At 38.2% G+C, this 18,274-nt stretch overlaps 1 protein-coding gene across 9 annotated transcripts in view; it reads left to right on the top strand.

The window, feature by feature from the left end:
- EPB41L2 (erythrocyte membrane protein band 4.1 like 2) overlaps nucleotides 1–18,274 on the top strand; it is a 198,700-nt gene that overhangs the window by 48,068 nt on the left and 132,358 nt on the right. The window lies entirely within an intron of this gene.

Raw genomic sequence — 18,274 nt, 5'->3', positions numbered from 1 at the left:
GAGGGTTGTGAGAGTAACAAAGCCCCATGGAAGATCAAGTAAGCAGTCTTGAGAATTTCGAGATAGGAGCTGCAGCCTCTTCCTTCTTCTGTTGTCTTGACTACTTTTTCTAAAATAAGAAAAAAATGTTAGTATTGGCATCTGAGTGTGATTTTTGCCTTTGCCTTTAGGATGTAAGTAAAAACAAACATATTGAAGATTTTCTCATCCATCTCCTCATTGTTATGACTTAGTGTAGGGTGCTGATAGGAAGTTGCAAAGCCCGTGTTGCTTTCTAGACTGAACTTGGGCAGTGGAGAGTCTCATTTCCCTTTGTGGGGCCACACTGGACAGGCACTGGCAGTGGGGAGCAGCAGGCTATATTCTGCCGCTCTTAAAAAGGGGAGAGGGACGTGACCAGGGACTTTCGCAGTGGGGAGTTGGGGAATTTGGGCAGAGGCTTAGGTTTCTCCGGGTGGGCTCTTAAAACTCACACTCCTATCTGCTTGTCAGGTACCCCATCTCTGGGTGGGCTCCTTGCTAGAGGAACGATGGGGGTAGCGGTTCTTCATTACACCGTCTAGCACGAATGGGAGGTGGCATGCGTTACTCTGTGTTCTAGTTGGAACTCTTTATTGCATGTTTTCCTTAGAAATGTTAAAATTTGTGGTTTTCAACTACTTTCAGGTGTGTTATAGATTATTGACCCTCTGTAGTAGGCTTAGAAGTTAATACTCCCTTTAATGACTGTTTTTTGGGGGGTGGAATAATAACAGTAGCTAACATTTATTGTTTATTTTATGCCAAGAAACCCTCATTCTATAATATTTTTTGCATTGCTTCAGATTCCCTTAGCCTCATTGTACAGATTGAGGGTGGAAGCTTCTATCCCCAGCATCACTTTTGTCGTCCCTGTCTCACTCCTCCACTGTGCCCACCCCTTCCCCAATCAAGTCCTCGCTCCATCTGGTGTTGGGGAGTTATGTATAGTTCTTTTTTCAAGCCAGTGACTCAAAATCATCCTTTTGGAATATAGCCTATCATGAGTCAGAGATTGTCTATAGATAGGCATGTAGAATTAGTCCTTGTCTGGCCTGCCAGATATTAAATAAAGGTTTAGAGCTGCTAAAGCCTGGTCTTCTAAGGATGGTCCTGACAGTATTTGATGCTATGTTCCACAAAAAGTTTAAAGCTGAAAAGTTGCAAGTACAGCGCTTCCTAAGGAGGACACAGTCAAGTATAACTGTGTTTTATATTAAACAGCATTGGGTGGGCTCAGAGATTCAAGCTGCAAGCTGCATTCCAGGGACAGTTCAGAGCCATGGCTGGTAATGACATCACCTCCGCAGGTGCCAGATTATTTTCCTCTTTTTCCGATATAGCCTGCCCATGCTTTAAAAAAAAAAAAAAGAAGAAGAAGAAGAAAACAGAAAAAAAGAAAGACAATTAAGTACCACTGTGAGAATTTCTTGGGAAAATAACTGTGAAATCCAATTCTGGTCCTGTGTGGAGAGGTAGGGAGATGACAATGCAATGATTTTTGAAAACCACCCAGTCCCAGAAATTCCAGTTTTGGGTTACTTGCGTTCAGTCACTCCCGAGAGATCTTTGTGAGGAGAGGTGGGGCGGAAGGAGGCGATTTCAGACTAGATGAGAAAAGTAGCTGTGGAAAAACAAAGTTGAGGGTTTCCCTCCCTTTATTTTGCCCCCAGTAAGACTGGGCCTACAGTGTAAGAGAACTCTGATTTGCAGTGTGTTTTGTAGAGAGCAAAGAGCTCTGATTCAAAATGTGAAGCTTGGATTTAAAGGATTGGATCTTTTTCATGATAATTTTATATGCTTATTGACTAGAATTTGGAATAGAGCGAAGCATAAATAATAAAAGATGGCCTCATTCCCACCTTCAGATAGAATCACTGTTAATATTATGTTGTTTTTATCTCCGTACTCTACGTTCACAGCTTTTGGAATAAATACTTAAGCAAACGCATATTTGTGTACATTTCACAAAGTGGGACTCATTATGTTCAGTTTTGATGTCTTTTTCACTCAACATTATTTGTGTTGACACATTATTTTTTTTAAATGTAGAATTTTAGAACAAAGATACTTTAAGAGAAAATTAATCCCCCAACCTTTAATTTTGCAGGTGAGGAAATTTAGTAAAATGAAGAAAATTGACTTGCTTACAATTACTGTTACTTTCACAGTTGCAAGTAGAATTGGTTTCACCTATTCCACAACACTTTTGACTGTACCATTCTGTCTATTTTATTTTATTTACTTGGGAGAATTTGTGAAGTATTGTTTTCCTCTAGGATAGCTTAAAGATCATTGACCCAGAGAGTTATATCCATCTAATTGTAACTTTGAAGAAAAAAAAGGAAAAAATCAAGACCACCCAAAGACAGCTGTTTAGTTAATTTGGCCCAAGTGATTGGGAGAAGTTTGAAAACCATTACAATGTGGCTGGATTGTTGCCATTTTAGGGTTATTTGATGTGAACCTGAAAGGAGGAGTAGAGGTTAAAAACATATGTTTTATTAATATATTTAGCATAAGCATATGCGAAGGCTTTCTCTTCTGCTATATGAAAACCAATAAATCTTTTAATAGCTTTTTAAATGGTTTTGCTAAAGTAATTATCTCATATGCCAAATTTCTTTTACTCAGGAAGGTATTTGCCTTATTTTGCTGAATTCCTATAGGAATTCTTAGCTGTATCATTCCTTTGGCAGTTGCTCATACACAGTCTCAGGGCATTTATTCTACTGTTGTCTTGAAATTGGACTTGTTTATTAATGTTAACTTTTCACGAGGTTGTCTTTGCTAGCAGTCTAGGTTATCAGCTCCTCAAGAACAAGGATGTTGTCTTGCCATTCCCTGTCCTCCTTCTTCTCTCTCCCCTCCACTTTCCTTCGACTCCATAGTACGAGCAGGGGACCTTGTAGGTTCACAGTATTATTGCTATGACTTATTAAAAATGTTCTGAATGCATTTGAGGCTAGAGAACATGGTCTCTTCTCTCTGAGTTTATAGCTGTGCTGATGATCTAAGGAACACTTCTGTAGACTAAATAGGTCATGATTTACACACTTTTCATTTTGGTCAACAGGCAGTTAGATGTCCTATTTGAGGCAGTCATTATGGCCTCAGACTCACCCTCATTTGTGTTTGACCTTAGGCTAAATCTGGAAGAAACTGTGTGACAGCTGAGGTGACTTTGTTGAGATGGGGAGGAATGTCTGAAAAATAAGTGATGGAGAACCATTAGTTTTTGTTTTACTTGGAAAAATTCCTCCACAGAATTCTTTAGAATATTAAATTCTGCATCTTGGAGACTTACTGACAATTTTGTATATTTTTTGGCTTTCTTTATTTTGAGGGAAGAATTGAAGCTCCGGTAGGAGGAATAGAGAAATCTGGTGTTGAAAATTTAAGGAGTTAGGGAGTAGGGAAGAAAGGAAGTAACTTATTTGCTAGAATCTATTTGTAGGTAGGGAAATAAGGAAGGAAGAAAGAATGGAAAGAGTTTGAGAAGTAAGCAGGATAAATAGCCAAATATTAGGGTGGGGACTAAATCTGAATGGTCATTTGGCGCAAAGTTGATTATACTTTTGATTCTTTTCCAGAAGGTTTTCAAATGATTGGGGTGGGTGGGTAAACTCCACTTAGAGATGACAGCTTAAGTGTTGGAGAAATATGACGGAAACTGGCCTGAGTGGCTAGATAGCGTAGGAAGAAACAGAATTAAAAAGAATTCTATTTTTTTTTCTGGCAGCTCTCTGTGCTTCTTATAATACTGTATTTAACTTGTTCTCTAGTGTTATACCCAAAAGTTTGTTCAGTATAATGTAAAGAATCTGCGTTTTGATTGCTTGCTTTCTTTCCTTTCTCTTTCTAAGCTGCTTGTCTCAGAGTAGGCTTTGATGCTTTCCCCATCCCCCAAGTGTGTCGGGACATCGAAGATGTGACCAATTCCATGAGCTGCACGGGAAAGCAGCCACACCACTTGTGTGATATGAGTGTACACACACATATGCTCTTTTCCCTTAAAAAAGAGAAGTATATGGTTGTAATGTAAAGTTTCTTTTGTTACTAGAGTGTGATTTCATTTCTCTTGAGTAGTCTGTTTATTATTAATTACATTTAAGTAATAAAGGATCTGCACACTCTCCAGAGCATTTGGAATTATTTGCTTTCTGTTTCTGTTTGGCTCTGCAAAAAAGTTAAAGTAACTTGGAAATTAATTTCACAATTGGAACAGGAACTATGCCTCCTAAAGGTATTTATGTTTACCTTTGGGTTCTAGTATCAGTCGCATTATTTCCTGACCCAGGGCTGGGCCACCTCTGACTTAAGCGCTATCGCTGAATTGTGTCAGCACTGCTACTTAAGGCGTTTATCCTAATCCAGGCGTCCTTGGATTGTGCCGTGCCAGTGAGCAAGGTGGTGGCAGTGATCACAGGCCCGGGCTGCAAGTGTGAGTTCTGAGGAGATCTATGATTACCTAGCGAATCCATTACTGATAAATGTGAGTTGGTGTTTTTCTTGGGATGTTCTGTTTTGACAGCATGCAGGGTAGTGGTATTTCTGTTATTTATACTGTATCATTCTCCTAGAATGGAATGAATATCTCTGAATTCTGTCCCACGGGGTACCATTATGCTGCACACATAAATAGATGCTGATGGCCAGTGAGGAACCAGCTGCGTGCTGGTTGAGATGTGGTAGATTTGGATTTTTGGTAGTTGGGTTGGCCAGGTTTCCTGGAAGTCAAGCTTGTATTTTACTTAGAGATATCCTAAAAGTTCTGTGTAACTGTTACAAATTATATTTGAGGGGTTCCAAAGGAATGAAATAACAGTGGATTTCTTATCTCATGCCTCAGTTATGAGAGCTACAGCTGCTGCTTTCCCTTTAGTTTTCCAGCCATTCCTTCTCCCTGTTTTCTGCTGTGATTTCAGTACCAATTTGAGCAGTAAAAGGATCCTCCCTAACCCGGTCTCATAAATGTTATGCACAGATGAGAGATTATAGTAATGTCTGTAATTAAGAAAAAAATAGCTAGTGTTCCACGTATTTATACTGTGTTTACCTCTATAAGAAATTGGAAGTTCAACAGTGTGAGGTGCACGGGGAAAAGAAGATAACAAGAGGAAAGTATGTTTGGGGAAAATGAACTCCATTTGAGAAAATGCTCAGGGACAAATTCATTCAGAAACATGAGCTCATCACCTGGCTGATTTGAGCTCAGCACCTAGATGATTTAACGTGTTAATGCAAATGAGAAATACCTGGCAAGACAGCCTTTGCCAGGAGGTTAGGTTTCTGCCTTTTCTCAGGATAGTCTACGAAACTGATCTCTCAGTCATTTAACTCAGTTTAAAATTCCTTAGATTCTCTAATATCTATAAAATAAAGGGTTGACTGAGTTAATTTTTTTGAGTCCCTCGCAGATCTGAAATTAATATGGTTCAGGAGGATTGTACACCCTAAAATATATTATTTTAGGACTTATTTCAGAGCCATTTCTAGTTTCTTCTTACTTTTCTCAGAATTTAATACCTTTTTGAAGATAGTGACCCATCGGGCCAGTCTTAATGCATGAGAAGCAATTATGCAGGATGAAGATAGTAAATCCCATGTTCTTCACATTTTCTTAATGTGAATCTTAAAAGATGACATGAGGTTTATCATAAATGTGCCAAAATAGTATTTGTTCCGTTAGAGTGCTGTTTAACTTAATATTTATAATAACATTATTGAATCATTAAGATGATTATTTTGGATAATAGAAAAATAAGATTATGATGCTTAGAATCATAAGCGTTTGAAAACATAGGTGTGCTGTATTTTTCTTCTTTTTGTCTCCTTTCTTTTTACCCAAAATATACTAAGCAGAACTTTGTGCAAAGGGTGTGTTGGTTGCTGCGGAGGACACAGAGTAAGACGGGCTTGTTTAGGAGTGGATAAAGTGGGTACATAGAACCTATAGTGGAGACCAGTGCTGAGCTCAGAAAGAGGGAAGCAGGGGACACTGTGGGATCCAGAGGAGGGAAGGGCAGCATGGAGCCGGGTTGGCAAGGTCGTAGCCTTGTGGCTGGACTTTCCTCGATGATGCTGGTGATGACCAGCATTCTAGTTGGGTGGCTGTCTTTTGAGAAGAGGCCCGAGGAGCAAGCCTGGAGACTGAGAGGCTTACCCCACAGAACGATAGCATTCGTCCTGGGCAGAACTGAGCAGAAAGGCTAAAAGGGAGGGTCAGCCAGCTCCTGGAGGACTCTGCATTGCAGTTGGAAGAATTGGGGTGTGCTTTCTGTGGTCAGTCAGTGGAATCACTGAGGTTTTCCAAACTGGAATGATGTGATCAGAACTGGAGTTTAGGAAGATCAGTTGGGTAACAGTATCCTGGTGGGATTCAAAGTAGGGCTGACAAATAATTTATGAGAAATAGTCATAGGGAGAAAACCTTACTCGTTGGGCTTATTTCCTTTAATCAGAGTCTACTGTTTGTAACTAAAAAGTTTTTTTCACAACACAAAAGTCATCAAATTATTTTTTAGGGTACCATCCACTGAAGGTAGCTAAGCACATATACTTCATATAAAGTGAGGAATAATCAGCTTAAGGTGCTGATTATGATCTTTCTCCATCCAGTATGTTGAGATATTTAGTTTGTATTAATCCTGGCTCTGGCATTGCTTCTCTTTGTTTTTTCCTAAGGCATTTCTTAGGGTTGCTCTCTTAACAGTGTTTCAAAAATGTATCTTGGTTGAGTGGGTATACCCTAATTTCCCCTTCACCTCCAACTTATTATAAGCAAGTGGTTCCAGTTTTGTCTGCAGTTTTAGGAAAGTTCTTGTCCCATTTTTAAAAATAGCTTGTCCTAGGCTGGGTGTGGAAGACCACTTGAGGCCAGGAGTGTGAGAGCAGCCTAGGCAACACAGTGAGACCCTATCTCTACAATAAAAAGAAAGAAAGAAAAATTAGCCAGGCATGGTGGTGTGTGCCTATAGTCCCAGCTACTAGGGAGGCTGAGGCAAGAAGATATCTTGAGCCCAGGAGTTTGAAGTTGCAGTAAGCTATGATGATACAACTGCATACTCTAGCCCCTGGCAACAGAGTGAGACCCTGTCTCAAAAAAAAAATTGTTCTTAATGCATGTGAACATCATTTGATGTTGATAGTCTTGGAATTCAAAGGAAAAGTATCTTGGAAAGGAAGTGAAAGTCTCATTGCTGGTAAGTTAAAGGGGGTGGAATTGAAACTCAGATCTGCCTGATGCTGAGTTATTTTTATCTGTAAGCCTCAGTTTCTTCACCTGTAAAATGGAACCAATCATAGTACATTTTTTATAGAGTGATCATGAGAAATTAAATGAAATGATATAGGCAGATTGCTTAGCATAATGCTGGCATAGCTTGTTTATAAGCTACCTTTTAGACAACAGGAATTATAAAAATGCAATATTTATGAATCTAAAAAATTTACTTGATAAAGTAATTTTATTTTTCTATTTTAGTTATATATTTTGCAAATTTAACATTTGAAATTACTCAAATTTTAAAAGCATTAAGCACTCTTGCTTTTATGTACTATAATGAGTGAAACTTGTGTCCTCAATAGTTTCTTTTAATTCTTCTCTACAGACTGTCATTCTACATGTTTAGTTCTGTTTTGTGTTAATTTTCACTGCCTTTCCCCCCTCCCTCTGAAATGCAATAGTCCTGTAGTGTCTTAGGGGAAACATTGTTCTCTTTGTTAGGGCTAAAGAAGTGCCTTTGTCACTCCTTTGAGACATTCTACAGATGCCATTTTGCAGTTCTGAAAAATATGTCCCTGTCCTCCTTGTGCTGTGTTAAATTGTGCGTGTATTGTGCTTGATATTTTAATGAAGTTGTAGAGAATATTTGACAGTAATACTTGTTATATGATAACAAAACAAAGAAAGGTTCTTTCTGGATCTAACGTAGATATGTGTTCCCTGATCCCGTCATAACCCTGTGTGGTCTGAAAGTAGATCCCTCCTGCACGTAGATGTGACCTCAGATGGCTGATGCTTTTTGACTAACTTCATAGGAAACTGTTAAAACAACCTCTTCTGAGCAGGAACTGGTTGATGTGTGTTGCTTTTAAAAGACCTCTTAATTTACATGTTCTTAATAGCATTTTAAGTGGCAAGTATACACTCTAATTTGCTAAGTGGCTTTAATCTTTGTATTAAGAAGTTGGGGTAAAAATCTGTTGGGAAATTGCTGTGATAAAATCCAGGAAATTCCTTTCATTCTTTTAAATCCAGTTAAAATCTAACTATAAAAAAAAGTCCTCTGATGTAGCAGTGTCTGAAAGCTTCTTAGAGTCCAGTGATTTCTTGTACATAGTGCCAAGCTCGAAGAGGAATTGTATGAATGTACCTCTGTGTTTTAGGTAAATCTATACCCCATGGCACAGTACCAGTTTATTATAATTTTTCTGGGACCTAGTCATCCTGCTTTGTACTGCCTTTAAAATTGCTAAGCAGGAATATGGAAATAAAGGGAGAAAATTCTACATTTTTTGTGTTAATGGACATTATTTAAAGTTTAAAATTTACACTAACAACACATGTTCAGTGCAGAAAACGTGGTAACAGAAAAATGTAAAGCAAAATTTCCTGCTCACGTGTCAGGAATAACTACCGTTAACATATTGGTTGAACATTTCTAGTTTTTTATCTGTAAATATGTACACCTGGGTGAAAACAACAGCACTATCCTTTTATTTATTTATTTTTGAGATGGGTCTCACTTTGTCACCCAGGCTGGAGTACAGTGGCAAGATCATAGCTCATTGCAGGCTCGGATTCCTGGGCTCAAGTGATCTCCTGCCTCAGCTTCCTGACTAGCTGGGACTGTAGGCTTGTACCACCATGCCCAGCTAATTTTTAAATTTTTTGTAATGCTGTGTTGCTCAGGCTGGTTTCAAGCTCCTGCGCTCAAGTGACCCTCCTGCCTTGGCCTCTCAAAGTGCTGGGATTACAGCCATGAGCCACCATGCCCAGCTGCATTATTTTTTTAAGCTTGCTTATTTTACCTTGGCAAAATAGGGTAATGTTTCTCTGTAAATTGTTAAGGTAGTAGAACTTAATTTTGCAAATGTTAATCTGTAGGGCATTCATTCATTATTTGGACTCATTTTAAATTTACTATCAGTAGAAAGTGTGCACATTTATTGCCAACAGATATGTGTCAGAAAGGGACAGGCCAATCATTTTGGATGCTTTCCAGGGTCATATAAGTGTAACAAGTCTATATTGTCACTGTTAAGAAGCCTTTGAAACAAGTAAAGATCTGATCACACAAGCCCTGACTCATCCTGGAGAGCTGGCTCACTGACTTTCCAACAAGAGCTGATTCTATTGTGGCTTGACTCCTGTCATCTGGGGTGGAGGTACACAGGGGTTACAGTGTTTGTATATGTCTGGGCATCAGCTGGGCTTGTTTTATGTAATGATTCCAAGCTCTTTGTCATGCCATTCCATCTGTTTCTCTTAAAGATAAATATACAATTGGTATAGGACAGATCCTGTTACAATAAACTTTATGGCAGAAACAAACTCTTTCTTTATATAGATGTTCTTTTATAACTAGAGGTCTAAGTGGGAAGACATGCCCCCAAGGGGACTGGTGGATACTGGGACCAGTCCTTCTCCACAGAAGAGAAAAAGTACCTCAGGCTCCCTTATTACCCTGGGGTCCAATGGGAAGAATATTTACTTTTGATACACAGATAATAGAACAGAAAAACAGATTTCCTTATCTAGTTATAACTGTGCTATTTTGTTGATTTTTTTCCCCAGCATTTATTGTATTTATATGTTCTAGTATGGGAATGGGGGATAAGAGGAGGAGATAGAAAGGGATGGGAAGGATGACATGAGTTAGTTGCAAATTATGGCTGAGTCAAACTGCTTGAATAGAACAAGTTACAATCATTGGACTGGGGTTGACCATGGAGGAGGCAAGGATCAGGCACATTGTGACAAAGGGGCAGTTAGGTATGGCAGCTAAGTTAATTGTTATGGATGCTACATTTCACCCCTTTGGTCTGATGTTTATGTAGGTATACACACTTTATGTTTAAGTGTAATATAGAAATGTGTATACTTTCAGTGCATATAGTCATAGATATGTCCTTGTCTGTTATAGTTCAGGCAAGGTACTGTAGGTACAACTGCAGGCAGATTCCTTCCCTCACCTGGGGCAGACTGTGCAAGGCCTGTTGACCTACTGCATGTGGAGGCAGTGTCTTATCTCATAGAACACAGTCGGCTGTGTTCATTCCTCAGGTGCTGTTCATTCCTCTGGTTCCCTTTCCATCCAGCCCATGTGTCCATGGTGAACCCCATCATTAGGTTTCCCCCAAGACATACTCTGCCCTGCCCTGCTGCATAGCCATATCACATTCTGTGGTTCATGGGGTGGACGGTTAGGGTCAGTGAGAGCAGTGATTGCCCTGGGTCTCAGCTTGTCCTTGATGTGTGATCCCTGATCATATCTAACTGCGCTTGGTGCTTTCTACTGGGAGGATTTCCTTCACCCACTATGTTATATCTTAGGGTTTTAGAAAAGGGGCTACATTGCTCCTAGCCCATTTTCATCTGTCTTTTATGTTCTCGGCATCCTGCTTACTCTGCCAAGGGGTTTTGCTGGAGTGGTAGAGACTCCCTGCTGGGCTGGTTTGCCATTTACCACACATCTCTTTCCTAGCCTCGTGATTTGTCAGTGTGTGTGTGCCATAAACTCACAAATAACTTCATTGCATCCCTTCCAATCCCAAATTTCATTCTGGGTTACCTATGGCTTAAAAAATCAGTAACCAAGCTATCATTAGGTTTGGTCATACACTGCCTATTTTTAACCTTATACCTGGAAATTTGGGGTGGATTTTTTTTCCAAGTGTAGATATGGGAAGCGGACAGTGTAGACAGATGAGAGTCAGCCTTAACAAAGACGTGGAAGCATGAAGACTCATTTCATGCTGAGGAGGCTGGTATGGCTAGAGTTCAGGGAGTGTAAGCAGAACACAGGCTGCAAGACTGGATTGGAGCCAGCCTGTGCTGTACCCAGGAGATATACTGAGGAGTTCGGTCTTCATCCTGTAGGCCCTGTGGGAGCCACTGGAAACCTTTTAAATTACTGGTTTTGTCATTATTGTTTTCAGAGACAGGGTCTTGCTCTGTTACCCAGGCTGGAGTGCAATGGTGTGATCACATCTCGCTGCATCCTGAAACTCCTGGGCTCAAGCAATTTTCAGGCCTCAGCCTCCTGAGTAGCTATAACTATTAATACAGGCGAGTGCCACCACACCTGGCTGATTTTTTTAAATTGTTTTGTAGCCATGGGGTCTTGCTATGTTGTCCAGGCTGGTTTCAGACTCCTGGCCTCCTGCCTTTGCTTCCCAAAGTGCTAAGTTTACAGCTGTGAGCCACCATACCCAGCCCTATTTTTGTTGTTACTTTGGAAGGAAGAGAATTACAAATATGTATTTTAGAAATGTTATAAGCTAAGTTTTCTGGGGAATTATATAATTTCCCTGGCCCAAGGAAGCTTCATTTCATATATCTTTTATTTATAGCTGCTTGATGACATCTCCAGCTCTAGTTGTGGTATTTGTTTTCTCTGTATGTGGTAAAACCTGGTGGTATTTATTTATTTTTGGTGGTATTTATTATAAAAGGATGAGACATTTAATTGTAATAGTAATTTCATTGTTACCAGTTAAGTTCATTATGTTTACTACAGAAAAATAACATGAAGCTTGGGAATGCTGATTTAAGGAGCTATCTTTAGTATTTGTTGCTCTTTATTATGAAACAAGTTTGTGCCCAGTCTTACTGTGTGTCAGGCTGTGGATCCAAGGGTAAGAAGACTGAGCTGCTGAGTTCACAGTAAGACAAACTGGCACTAAGAATTCAAAATGGTAATTTTAGTAGTAGAAATACATATAGAGAGAGGACAACAAGGTAAGTCTAGATGGAGAGAGGAAAGTATAAGAAGTGGTACCTGTTCTGACTCTAATTTGTTTTGTTTTACTGGGATTTGGTTTGTAGCTGTGCACCATTTAATGAATTAGATGTGGTTATTCATTAAATCATCAAATGTCCCTTTGACTACCTACTACATGCCAGGCACTGTATCAGGCTGCAAGGGAGATGGATGTAAGATTGCAGTCTTTGCCCCTAGAAATCTGATGGCTCACTTGGAGAGGTGGCCAAGTCAGTAGCAATTTAGTATTAAAGAGAGAAATGTTGGGGACTGGAAGTTGCCCTGCAAAGCTGTGCATACATAAATGTTTCATACTGAATCATTTTGTTTAATTATTTGATGGAATCTTTCTATACATCAAATGTGTGAGAGTGAGAATCCTTTTGTAAATCACCCTCTTAATAGTTCTTCAAGAAATACTTGTTCAGCGAATGAATGTATCTTTTGTGTAAGAATAGATTTTTATAAACTGGTATTAATTCCAAAGAACATTTGTATTGTTTGTTGCTTGCTATCCCTTCATGGAAAGGATACTTTTCTTTTCTTTTCTTTTTTTCAATTGAAACTTCCAGGAAGTATCACTCTCTTAGGATTTCTGTCCAAGCACTTTTCTGAAGCCAATGGGTGGGTGTATGTTTAGATCCAAGAGAAACAAATTATAACGATGGATGTGAACTTTTCACAGTCTTCTCAGAATAAAATCTTGAAAAAATATTTTTTACGCTTTTCTTTCTTTCTGAAGAGAAATAGAGCAAACATAACATGTTAAGCGTATATGCATCTTCACATTGTTTCCACTTTCCCTGGTAATTAGCAGGACACTTCAAAATGCTCATTAAATATTTTTGGTTAGGATTTTAAACCTTAAAAACTGGTAAAAAGAAGTAGATATGTGGTGGAGTTCAGATAACATTGGCCATTGCTGTTTTAGAGAATGTATGTATTTTGGGAGTCAAGGAACAAAAATACTATAGGGTTAGACCTATGAAGACAAGCAAAATATAGTATGGATGCCAAATAATAAAAGCTTTCTGTTGTAAGAAATGTGAATTAGGTATATTGAAAGTCTCAGCTTAAATTTATTAAATAAGAATGTGATTGGGAATGGATGAAGGCTTTGTAAACTGTGAAGGCCTGTAAGTGTATCCTTGGTATACCACACTGATTCTTTAAGCTACTCTCCTGCCCTGTATGACTACCATTATGTTTTGTGTGGATGTGAAAGAGGACACAACCATGAAGGTACATGTGACAAACCTGGCAGATGTCAGAGGGAGGTGGAAATTGGGGTAGAAAAGTAGCTATAGTCACAAAATTGACATAGTTTAGGTTCAAAGCCAACGGTGTTTCCAAGTCATGGACTTGAACTAAGATTGTACTGTTTAGTAACTAAAATTTAATTTTATAATTAAAGGTTGTAAGCACCTTTAGGACATTTAATCATATGCCGTTAGTGTACTGACCACATTGATTTGTATGAAGAGATCTTTGTCTGGACTTTTACATAGACTTTCTTTTCTTCACTCTTGCACTAAACAAGGCACCTCACTTCTGCTATCTAGGGCCATTTCTTTAAAGGCTTTACCATCACAAGTCATTTTGTATACCACAGTTTGCTTCTTCATACCTTTTCTCTTGTTCTCAGTTCTTATCTTTAAAGTAGGTTTCTTGTACATGGGATCGAATGAATTCTTCCCCTTTTTATACAGTCTGACAATCTCTGCCTTTTAATTGGTGCCTTCAGACCATTTACATTTAATCTAATTATTGGTGTGGTTTGGTATCTTGCTGTTTATTGTCTATAGATTAATTGACTATATTTTCCTTATTTCATTTTATCTCCACTATTGCCTTATTAGTTATACCTCTTTGTATTGTTGTTACCCAGTCTAAATTGAACTCATTAACTTGCATCCCAAACAGCTTACTCCTTCTTTGTTAATTGTTCTTTCTTTAGCTTTCCTCTCTGTCCTTGTACTTTTATGTGTCTTCAGCATTGTATCCTCTTACCATTCTACTAATTGAATATTTCTTGAATTTATCCACTTTACTCCACTGACACCTTCCCTATTCATATACTATAACCTGCACAGAGACGAACTTTCTCATGGCCCAGTTTTAAGTTTGGTAGCCAAAGAAACACAAATCCCAACATTGAAAAAATTGACAAACCATTGAAGTTTTTACTCTGGCCTCTAGAAAAACAAAAGATTTCATTATAATAGCAAAACTTAAAATTCTTTTCATCAATTTATCTTTCTGATTCTTCTTCATTACAGTATAGAGCAGCCCTCAAACTCTCCCCCTGAAACAAATCCCCTCCTGAAAAATAAATACCGACTCTCAGTTTTAGCTTGAGTCTCTCCTGTGTTCTTTTAGCAGCTATTTTCTTGTTTTCTATTCAGCCCATTCTACAATAAATTAGTCAGATTGCTTTCAAAATTGAAATTATAAAGGCATACTTCTCTTTGGGGGAGAGGGAGCAGAGGCTATGACTACCCATTTGTTAACCTTTTATTTTACTTTAAACATTATCCAGCTTTGTGGAGCTTATGACCTCATGGGGAGAAAGGCAAATAGAGTCAACTGGGCGTAGAGGTTGTTCAGAAGAGCGTGTATGGGTATATTTACCAAAGGCAGTTATCACATTTGTGTTCACAATTATTTGGCACCTAATGAGCTCTCAGTAATTATTTGCTGAATGAATGAATGATTAATGAATGATCTGATATTGGGCTTCCTGTCCTTCATTCCTGGCACTTATCTTGCCGTGTTAAGCTGGTTTGTAGCCAGTATTCTTTTGGTGGATTAGCCTGCCACTGAGACTTCCTTCCAAATATTTTTTTTTTCATTAGATACATGTAGGTGACTCTGTACCTGCTTGAGCTGGTACACTCCGTCTACCATGTTTAGTTCTTAGTATCTTGAACTGTATTCTTTTTTTTTTTTTTTTTTTTTTTTTTAATTTTGAGACAGGGTCTTGCTCTGTTGCCCAGGACTGGAGTGCAGTGGCATCGTCATAGCTCACTGCAACCTCAAGTTCCCGGGCCCAAGTGATCCTCCTACCTCAGCCTCCTAAGAGCTGGGACTACCAGCGTGTGCCACCATGCCTGGCTAACTTTTTTATTTTTTGTAGAAATGGGGTCTCGCTATGTTGCTCAGTCTGGTCTTGAACTCCTGCCTCGGCCTCTTAAAGTGCTAGGATGACAGGCGTGAACCAGTTTGCCTGCCTCTTATGGTCTCCCAGGCTTAAAACCTTGGCATATTTTTCTTAGTTTTTCTTCCTCTTTATCCACTATTTGGACTTCAACTCCTGTGGATTATTTTCTCTGAAATTTATTTAATATCTATCTTTTATTTGTTACTACGCTGCTACTTCCATCTGAGCTTATTGATATAGCTTTCCATTTGGACTCTCCCTGCTTCTACTTTCTGTCATTATTCTAGGTCCTCAAATTTATCTTCCCAGAGTAATATTCAGTGGTCATTCTGCTTGGCCACAGTCAAATGCCCAGGGGATCGGAACCCATGTACACTGTTGGTGGGAACGTAAAATAGTGTAACCACATTGGAAAATAGTCTGGCACTTCCTCAAAACCCTTAACATAGAGTTATCGTTTGATCCAGCTATTCTACGCAGGAATATGTCCAAAAGAAATGAAAACATACATCCCCATGAAAAATTGTACAGGAATGTTTATAATAGCATTAATCAAAATATCCAAAAAAGTAGACAAACATAAATATCGATCAGTTGATAAAAGGATAAACAATACGTGCTATAGCCATACAATGTAATATCATTGTACAAATGAAGGAAGAACTGGTACGTGTTACAACGTGGATGAACCTTGAAAACATGTTAAGTGAAAGAAGCGAGACACAAAAGGCCACCTTTACTTTGATTCCATTTATGTAAAATGTCCAAAATGGGCAAATCTATATATAGAGAGAATAGATTAGTGATTGCTGGGGCTATTGTGGGGTGATAGCTAAATAATTATTCAAAATGTTGTCGAACTATTACTACTATCTCAGAACATTTTTATCTTCCCTAGAAGACACGCTGTACCCCATAAGTAGTCAATCCCTACTCCTCCCTTCCCCAGCAACTTCTGAATGTTCTGCACCATTTTATATTCCCAGCAGCAATGTATGAAGGTCCTAATTTCTCTGAATCCTTGCCAACACTTATTTTCTTTTTTAAAAATTGCCATCCCAGTGGGTTTGAAGAGATGTGACTTTGATTTCCATTTTCTTCTTTTTTTTTAATGTTTATAGTAATTTATTTATTTTTATTTCACAATATTATGGGGGTACAAAACATTTTGGTTACATATAATGCCTTTGCCTCACCCAAGCCAGGACTACAAGGTTGCCCTTCCCCCATGCAGTGCACTCTGCATCCATTAGTTGTAAGTTTACCCACCCCCAGTACCCCCTCCCACGATTTCCATTTTCTAATGACTAATGCTGTGGAACATCTTTTCGTGTGATGACTGGCCATTTGTATGCCTTCTTTGGAGAAATGTCTATTAAATCCTTACCCAGTTTTTAATTGGGTTGTCATTCTGTTCAGTTGCAAGACTGCTTTAGAATATCTTCTGGATGTTATTAATAGACCTTTATGAGATACATGGGTTGCAAACACTTTTTCCCATTTTGTGGATTGCCTTTTCACTTTCCTGATAATGTCTTTGACTCACAAATGTTTTTATAATTTTGATGATATCCAATTCACCTATTTTTTTTGTTCTTTTATTGTGCTTTTCGTGTCATATTTAACAGTGTGTTGCTTAATCCAAAGTCATGAAGATTTATACTTGTTTCCTTTTAAGAGTTTTAGAGTTTTTGCTTCTACATTTAGTTCTTTGATCCATTTTGAGTTGATTTTTGTATGTAGTGTAAGGTAGGGGTTTAAAGTCATTCTTTTGTATGTGGATATCCGGTTGTCCCGGTACCATTTTGAAAAAACCCCATTGGAAAGACTTGGCACCCTTGTCGAAATCAGTTGACCATAGATGTGTAGGTATTTCTGGGCTCTCAGTTCTCTTTCATTGATCTGTATGTCTGTCTTTATGCTAGTACTATACTGCTTTGGTTACTCTAGCTTTGTGTAGTAAGTTTTAAAATTGGGAAATGTGAATCCTTCCACTTAAGTTCATCTGTTTCAAGATTAGTTTGGCTATTTGGGGCCTCTTATAATTCCATATGAATTTTAGGATTAGCTTATTCATTTCTGCAAAAAAGGCAGTTAGAAGTTTGATAGGGATTTCACTGAATCTGTAGATCAATGTGGGGAGTTATTGCCATCTTAACAATATTAAATCTTTGAATCCATGAATATGGGCTGTCTTTCCACTTACTGAGGTCTTCTTTGAGTTTTTTCAACAATTTTTTTTTTTTAGTTTTCAGTGTACAGATCTTATGCTTCCTTGGTTAAATTTATTCCTATGTATTATATTCTTATTTGAAGCTAAGTGGAATTATTTTGTTTTTGGATTGTTCATTTGTGTGGAAATAAAACTGAGTTTTGCATGTTGATCTTGTATCCTGCAACTTTGCTGAACTAGTTTATTACGTTTTTTTCTGGATTCTTTAGAGTTTTCTATATGTAAGATTGTGTCATCTGTAAATAGAGATAGTTTACTTCTTTCCTATTAGATGGTTTTTAAAAAAATCATATTCTTTTTATTTTTCTTGGTAATTACTCTGACTTGAACTTCCAGTGCAATGTTGAATAGAAGTGGCAAGAGGGAACATCCTGTCGTGTTCCTGATGTTATAAAAAAGCTCTCGATATTTTGCCATCAAGTATGTTAGGGGTATGTTTTTGTAGATATTCCTTATCACACTGAGGAAATTCCCTTCTATTCCTAGTTTATTTTTATGACAAGAGGATGTTGGCTTTTGTCAGATGTTTTTTCTGTGTCTATTGAAGTGATTGTCTATTTTTCCCCCTTCATTTCTATTAATATGATTTATTAATTTTCCTTTGTTAAACCACCTTTGTATTCCTGGAATAAATCCCCTTGGTCATGGTGTAAGATTTTGTTAATATGCTACTTGGATTTGGTTTGCCAGTATTTTGTCAAAGATTTTTGCCTGTATATTTATAGGGATATTGGTCTATAGTTTTCTTGGGATATCTTTGTTTGGCTTTGGAATCAGGTCGAATAGAATGAGTTAGGAATGGTTTCTTATGGCAGTGGTGAATATCATCTAAATTTGTTTGTGGTGCTGGCTGTACAACTCTGTGACTATGCT

This window comes from Lemur catta, chromosome 2, assembly GCF_020740605.2.
Source record: "Lemur catta isolate mLemCat1 chromosome 2, mLemCat1.pri, whole genome shotgun sequence".
In the NCBI taxonomy this organism is placed as follows: domain Eukaryota; kingdom Metazoa; phylum Chordata; class Mammalia; order Primates; family Lemuridae; genus Lemur; species Lemur catta.
This window is presented reverse-complemented; position numbering and strand designations above follow the sequence as displayed.